A 7,478-nucleotide genomic window follows, 5' to 3' on the forward strand; every position below is an offset into this window, starting at 1 on the left:
AAGAAGTGAGGTTTTTACCCACGAAAGCTTATGCCCAAATAAATCTGTTAGTCTTTAAGGTGCCACCAGACTCCTTGTTGTTACTGCAATATAAATGATCATGATTATTATTGTATTACTAATGCAAGAGACTGGAGCTGACAGGCAGGGGAGGGAGCACAGGTAACAGTGAGCAGCGTGATAAGCAGCATAGAATGGGATTGGAAGGGACCTCAGGAGGTCATCTAGTCCAACCCCTTGCTCAAAGCAGGACCAACCCCAACTAAATCATCCCAGCCAGGGCTTTGTCAAGCTGGGTCTTAAAAACCTCTAAGGAAGGAGATTCCACCACCTCCCTTGGGAACCCATTCCAGTGCTTCACCATCCGCCTAGTGAAATAGTGTTTCCTAATATCCAACCTAGACCTCCCCCCCTGCAACTTGAGACCATTGCTTCTTGTTCTGTCATCTGCCACCACTGAGAACAGCCGAGCTCCACAGTCAGAGGGCATGAGCTGCTTAGCCATGGTCGAGTTTTATGGAGCCGTCACAACAGAGGGATAGTTTGTGTTATTATTTATTATTGGAGTCCTGCTAAGTGCGAGTTTATTCCCTTTCCCTGAAAGTTGGGACACAGGAGGAGATTTTCACCAGGATCGGGTGGGGGGTGTGATTGGAGCAGCTAGAAACATCTCCAGCTATTTTTGGACGTTTTCAGGAATCCGCACAGTCAATCGTTTGGCCCTTTGGATCGGGTTTTCCGTCGGCTGCGAAGGCTTTAGGAGCACAGGCAAAATAAATACCCTAGGTTACGATTTATGAATATTGACATAGCTGATCCAACAGCAATACAGCTCCCAGCGCCGATGCCCAAAATGGCAATGCAGCCTTCAAGGGATCAACTAAACCCTCTTATTTTAATGACACCAGAAGCAACAGAGTCTGAGAATAAAGCAGGGTGTAATGAATGCCCCATGCACAAACAAACCCGGGCCATGTGCTTTCGAATGGCAAAACAAGCTTTTATTAACCCGAAGCTCCCAGTTTATTGACTCAAAGTAAAGAGAAGTGAGCTTGCACTACTGAGCCACGGAGTTTGAGTTCATTATTGGAAGGGAAAATTGACACAGCAGCCCAAAAACGATGTAATGAAGAAATTCAATCGAGTGAAACATCTGGATTCCTGTACTTCAGGGGCCTGGCTGCCAGGGAGTGGAGAATTACTCTGTAAGTGACAGGCCCATTTATTAAACAAGAGCGCAGGAGCATTGATAGGAAGCAGCATGCTTGCTTCCCCTTTCTAAGTGCCCAATTTCTCCAGGGGCTTAGCTCCCTGCCTCCTTTCAAACAGGCCTTGTTTTACAAAACAGTGGTCCAGGGAAGCAAAAAGAAAAAAAACACCCAAGTGCAATCACAGGGTGTATGCAAACAGTGCCATGAGCTTGAGAGAAAAATCTGTTCCCAAATTTGGTTCCTTCTGTAGATCTCCCGGATGGCGCACGAGGTTTATAATCAAGGGTTGTTTTGGTGGGTGTTGAAAAAAACGACACCTTCGAACATATGGAACTAGGCCAAACAGCATCATCCAAATTGCAACATGCAGGGAGGTGCCGTTTCGCAGCCTGTGGGGCGGGGACTGTCTTTTTGAGAGGTGTTGTTAGATAGATTGGATGGTGAGGCTGTGTCCGGTGGGACTCACCCCATGTGTGAGGGGATTGGTGGTATCTGAGGCTAGGGAGTATGGGCTAGTGGGTGCAGCATGGGGCTGGGAGTCAGACATTCCAGAGCGTATGTTACTGACTCAATAGCCTGTCTTCAAGCAACCAGAATAGATGGTTCATCTGTATCAATCGCCCCAGCGCCCTCATTGTCTCTGCATGGCCCTGGAGCACATGGGGGGCACTCACACGCGCCGGAAGGAGGGTACTGGCCTTCCCATATAAAGGGAAACACGGCGTGGACATTGTGGGGGAAGGAGGACAATCCTCGCACTAGCCTCCTTTGACGAGCCATGCTGCAGGACCCCTCAGATACTGCACTGATGGGAGCCAGGTAACAGAGAGAGAAAGTAACGCAGGCCACCTGTTTTCCCAGCAAACTGACTGGAGAGATCATGAGGGCTCCTTCCAGCAGTCAGGAAACTGAATAAATTAACCCCGCAAAGGGCATTTATAGCTTGCTGTGTGGGAATTCTGGAAGAGGGAAACTGAGGCAGGGCGCTACTCGCAGGTCTGCCACGAGGGAGCATGCTGGAGGCAGCTGCCCTAGCGCAGACCAGGCTTTCTGCTGCGGGCCTGATTCTCGGTCGCCCGGCATGCGGTGCAGTCATTTGCACCAGCGCAAAGCGCTACCGTTTGGATCTGGAGGAAGAGCAATCAGCAAAGTCCTTTGTCTTCTTTAATGTTCCACAATAGTTTGTCTAGCGCCCTTGGGCCTTCCTAGCTGGCCAGAACATAAAACCTTCTGTTGGAGATCAGCACTCTACACTAGTTAATGTCTCTCTCCTGTCTGGTGACTTTACACTGTCACAGAGGCTTATAATATATCCATTGAAATATTACCTTACGCTATGGGATACAGATGTTGTAAGCGAGATAAATGCAGGCAGCAACTTCCAAGCGTTCAATAAGGTCTCCACGCGAAGTGCATTTTTATAATCTTAATACCTAGTTCAACAATACTAACACACAGGTGAGCCTGACTGATTCCAGATACGGATTTGTCAGTGTCCCACCGAGGCATGGGGACCTGGGCACGAGCTGGCCACTTACTCTGCCAGCATCGCAGCTACAACTGTAGGGGCTTTGGGGCAGGAAGCAGCTGTATGTTCTGTGTTCGGGCAGCGCTTAGCGCAATGGAGGCCCGGTCCGTAAAGGGGGGCTCCTAGTGCTACTGCAGTATAAATAATGAATTATCATCATCCGTGGCAAATGGGAAGCTCCCCGGGGTAAGTGAAGGTGCCTAAGCCAAGCCACCATAAGGACCAAGGCCTCATTGTGCTCCGTCAAACACAGAACCCAGAGATGGTCCCAATTTCTGCAGAATTTAAGATTCTTTTTATAAACAAATGAAGTTTCTAGCCCTCCTCGAGAGGACGAAACCCTTCCACACGTGATCCCTGTGCAGACCACTACGGTGCGGTCGGCCGGAGTTTGCAGTCAGCCAGCTCGCCTGGTTAGATTGCTGCTCATAGCTTTGCCAAACAGTGCAAGACACCAGTCAGTGTCACTGCTGCTATCCAGCACCACTAAGTTTCACTCTTCCATTGCTTGGGAAGTCTCTGAGCCGCTTGGTAACTATTGTCCCTAGGTCTATCTGATAACCCTACCCACATCTCTTGGGTCAGATTTTGGCTGGTAGGTGTAGTCCTCTTGCTATAGGCTGGTCGCCTTCAGAACGCCCCATCCTGGCCTCAGGGTGGGCCTGCAAGCAGCCCCCTGCCTCAGTTTCCCTCTTGCAGAAGCCCCAGTAACAACACGCAGCCAGTTTTGGCAGTATAAATAGCCCTTTGTGGGGTTAACTTATTACAGAAGTCCCACCACCACAACTGAGATTTCCCCAGCACAGTCCAGACAGTACAGTCCATCTTCAAGTCCCCTCCATCCCCCCGAGTACAGCTCTGGCATTTCTCACCCCGCTCACCTTTCAGGTATGGATCTGGAGTTTCTCGCTGCACCTCACCCCAGCCCCTCTCCCTGGGATGCTTCTCAGCCCTGCTCATGCTCAGGTGAGACACCAGCGGGGTCACTCCTCTATCATTCCCCAGTCTTCAGCTCTCTCGGGCCCTCCGGCTTCAGCGCTCAGAGAGCCAGCAGGCATCTCCCTCTGCAGCTGCCAGCCTTCAGCTCTCTCTGGCCTGGGGCAGTCGGTAGGTGACGCTACCCCTGACTGCCTGCCACTTTCACCAGCCGGATCTGGCTCCACTACCCGCTAGGGAACTCTGACCGCTCCCCCCTCCAAGGGCATCCCCTCCTTGAAGCGCTCAGACCATCTCTCCTGGTCTCTACTTCTCTAGACACCCCCAGATCTTCACTCTGGACTCTCCGCTTGCCTTTGGGCTGTCTCCCGTTTAGAACTCCCGGGTGCAGCCCCACCCGCTCATTACACCAAACTAGGGTGCACCAGGACTGGAGCAGGAGAGCTGGGGCTTTACGGGGCCCGCTACCCTGTTACAGAGCTCCCCAGCAATAGTTCAACTCCTGTCACTTGGGATGTGCCAGATACGCCGCAGACAGCCCAGATACTGGAACGCCGGACACCTGGGTTCTATGGCCAGTGATCTCGGGCGAGGCATTTCTGTCTGTCGCTGTTTCCTCCCCCACACCCTTTGTCTGTCTTGCCTATTGAGATTGTAAGCTCTGTGGTGCAGGGACTCTCTCACCTGTATCTGTTCAGGGGGCCCTGATCTAGGATGGGATAGCTCAGGGGTTTGAGCATTGGCCTGCTAAAGCCAGAGTTGTGAGTTCAATCCTTGAGGGGGCCATTTAGGGATCTGGGGCAAAGATCTGTCTGGGGATTGGCCCTGCTTTGAGCAGGGGGTTGGACTAGATGATGCGGGCAGGGGACTGGACTCGATGACCTCTCGAGGTCCCTTCCAGTCCTAGAATCTATGAATCTCCTGAGGTCCCTTCCAACCCTATGATTCTAGGATGAAGCCCCACGGTGCTATCAACATAAACCTGGCATGTTGAGCACCACTGATGTGGCTGGGAACAATCCAAACCCAGAGGTGTCCAAGACCCACTGCAGTTTGATTAATCCCAGGAATCCAACGCCAACTATGTGAAACAGACAACAGCAGCTTTTCAATGACTGAGACACCAGCCCTTCAATAGCATCAGCGTTTCTGGCCGAGCAGCGTCTGAGGCAATAAAAGGCTTTTGCAATTGGTTAAATGCCAGGATGAGGTTGAGCCTCCAGTGCTGGAACAGAATCTAGATGGTGCAAGAGAGGAGGAAAATCCAGCAAAATATCACACTCAAAAGAAAAACGAGGTGTCGCTGGGCTCATGGAGACAGCAACTCGGTGCTTGTTTGTGCTTTCGAACCTTCTACTGACACCTCTTTGGGGTGGGGCTCGTTTGATTTCATTTGCCTCAATGTTTAAGGCCAGAAGGAACATCATGATTGTCCGGTCTCGGTGCTACAAACCCCGAGTGTTTAAAAACCATGAGGCCAGGAAAAATCGTGAGATTGGCTTGAAAAATCACAACATTTTTCAAAATAAACTCTGGGGGACTTTTTATTTATCGCCCAGTGCCAGCGCTTATGGAGTTCAAGTTTTCAAGCTTTTCTCTCATAGACTCATAGACTTTAAGGTCAAAAGGGACCATTATGGTCATCTAGTCTGACCTCCCGCATGATGCAGGCCACAAAAGCTGACCCACCCACTTTCCCTTAACTCAGCTGTTGAAGTCTCCAGATCGTGATTTAAAGACTTCAAGTCGCAGAGAATCTTCCAGCTTGCGACCCCTGCCCTATGCTGCGGAGGAAGGCGAAAAACCTCCAGGGCCTCTGCTAATCTACCCTGGAGGAAAATTCCTTCCCGACCCCAAATATGGCGATCAGTAGAACCCCGAGCATACAGGCAAGATTCTCCAGCCGGACCCTCATTTTACCAGCGATGGCACGTTATTGCCTAATTGACTAAAATCACGTTATCCCATCAAACCATTCCCTCCATAAACTTATCTAGCCTAATCTTGAAGCCAGAGAGGTCTTTTGCCCCCACCGTTTCCCTCGGAAGGCTGTTCCAAAATTTCACCCCTCTGATGGTTAGAAACCTTCATCTAATTTCAAGCCTAAACTTCCCCACGGCCAGTTTATATCCATTTGTTCTCGTGTCCACATTAGTACTGAGCTGAAATAATTCCTCCCCCTCCCTGGTATTTATTCTCTGCAACCATGAGGGTTAAAAACTTACTTTGTATTTAAATGACAGCTGAGATTCTCAACTAATCACATGCTGCCAGGGGCTGGGGCTTTAGGAAAGCACCAACTGTCAAGAGACTCGCGATAAAATTGCAAGTGCTGGCAAGACTGCAGTCCAACCTCCTGCATAATGCAGGCCAGACAGTTTCATCCAGGGTTTCCTACATTAAGCCCGACAACTTGTGGTTGAGCTGAAGCACAGAAAGAGCCGGCCAATCTGAATGTAAAGCCTTAATGTGACGGTGAATGTGCCACTTCCCTTTGTGGATCTACCATAGCCAATGGCTCATTACCCTCACTTTGCCCATCATTTGATTTTTTTCTGCCTTCAACTTCCAACCATTGGCTCTTTGCCTGTTAGCTTATAGCGCCTTCTAGTGTCAGATATCTTTTAGTGGACTTGTTTTGATGTATCAGCTGGGAGAGTTGCACAGGATCCACACTGCACAAAGAGGCTGATTTTCAGAGGTGAGCTCAGCAGGCGTTTTGAAAGCTCAGCACCTGCTGGAAAACGAGGCCCAAGGAAAAGTTAACGTCATTGCCAAATAAACCTGTCAGCAAGAAAAATGTCCCTGAAAGGAAAAAGCTAGTGAAGAAAGGGAGGCCCCAGTGATCAGAACTCTCATCACATGACTAAAAGGCTGGGTGGGGCCTGCCCCTGAGGGACTCCAGCTGACGTCTTTGGGCAGGGCTCCGTAGCTGAGATGCTTGCAACCAGACGGCTCTACTGGCCAGCATGTGTCTCTGAGCTAGAACAGAACAGCTTTGGCTGTTTGCACTTACCTTGGATGAGTGGAGGGGGATGTGCAGCCACTCACGTGCCTTGGGCATACAGTAGTAATTATGAGTGAATGGCTCCCTGCTTTCCCATTGCATGGACAGTGCTCCCAAGTAGGGTGGCTGACACGTCTCCATCTAATCAGCTTTTTGATGGAAAATTGGGGTTTTTTGCAACGTAATGACATTTTTCACAGAAAGTGGCCGCTTTCCACACAAAAGTTTGATTTTTCATCAAAAACCTGAATGCCCCAAAACAGAAATATTTGAATTTGCAAATGATGCTGCAGTGCCTCATGGTAGATGTAGTCTGGTTGCCTCATATCCTCATTCTCCTCAATGGGCCGGGTTTCCCACCTGAACTACACCTCCCATGATGCACTGCCTCCCAGCTTCAAGATAGGAGACAGCGATGCATCATGGGAAATGTAGTCCAACCAGTGAACCCAGCCCATAGAAAAGAATGGGAGCATGGGGCACCCGAACTACAACTCCCATGAGGCACCACGGCAGCACCTCCAAAGCAAAATATTGTGGTAATCCAATTTTCACTGCAAAAAAATCTAAATTTTGTGCAAAAACACCCCCTTCCTTCATTTTTCCTCACCAGTTCAACTCCCCTGGCAGAGCTCAGTGCAGGCCCAGGACGCTGTGGGCATAGCTGCTGACAGTGCCTTATGTAGTGGTGAGGAAGGCCAACCCCCCAGCTCTGCTTCCTCTGGCTCCTAATTGGTAGGAGATGAGGAAGGGGTGGTGCGTCTGTGCGGGCGTATCCAGATCTCAGCTCCATCCC

The sequence above is a fragment of the Terrapene carolina genome, unplaced genomic scaffold, assembly GCF_002925995.2.
Source record: "Terrapene carolina triunguis isolate 2854851 unplaced genomic scaffold, T_m_triunguis-2.0 Scaffold194, whole genome shotgun sequence".
NCBI lineage: Eukaryota > Metazoa > Chordata > Testudines > Emydidae > Terrapene > Terrapene triunguis.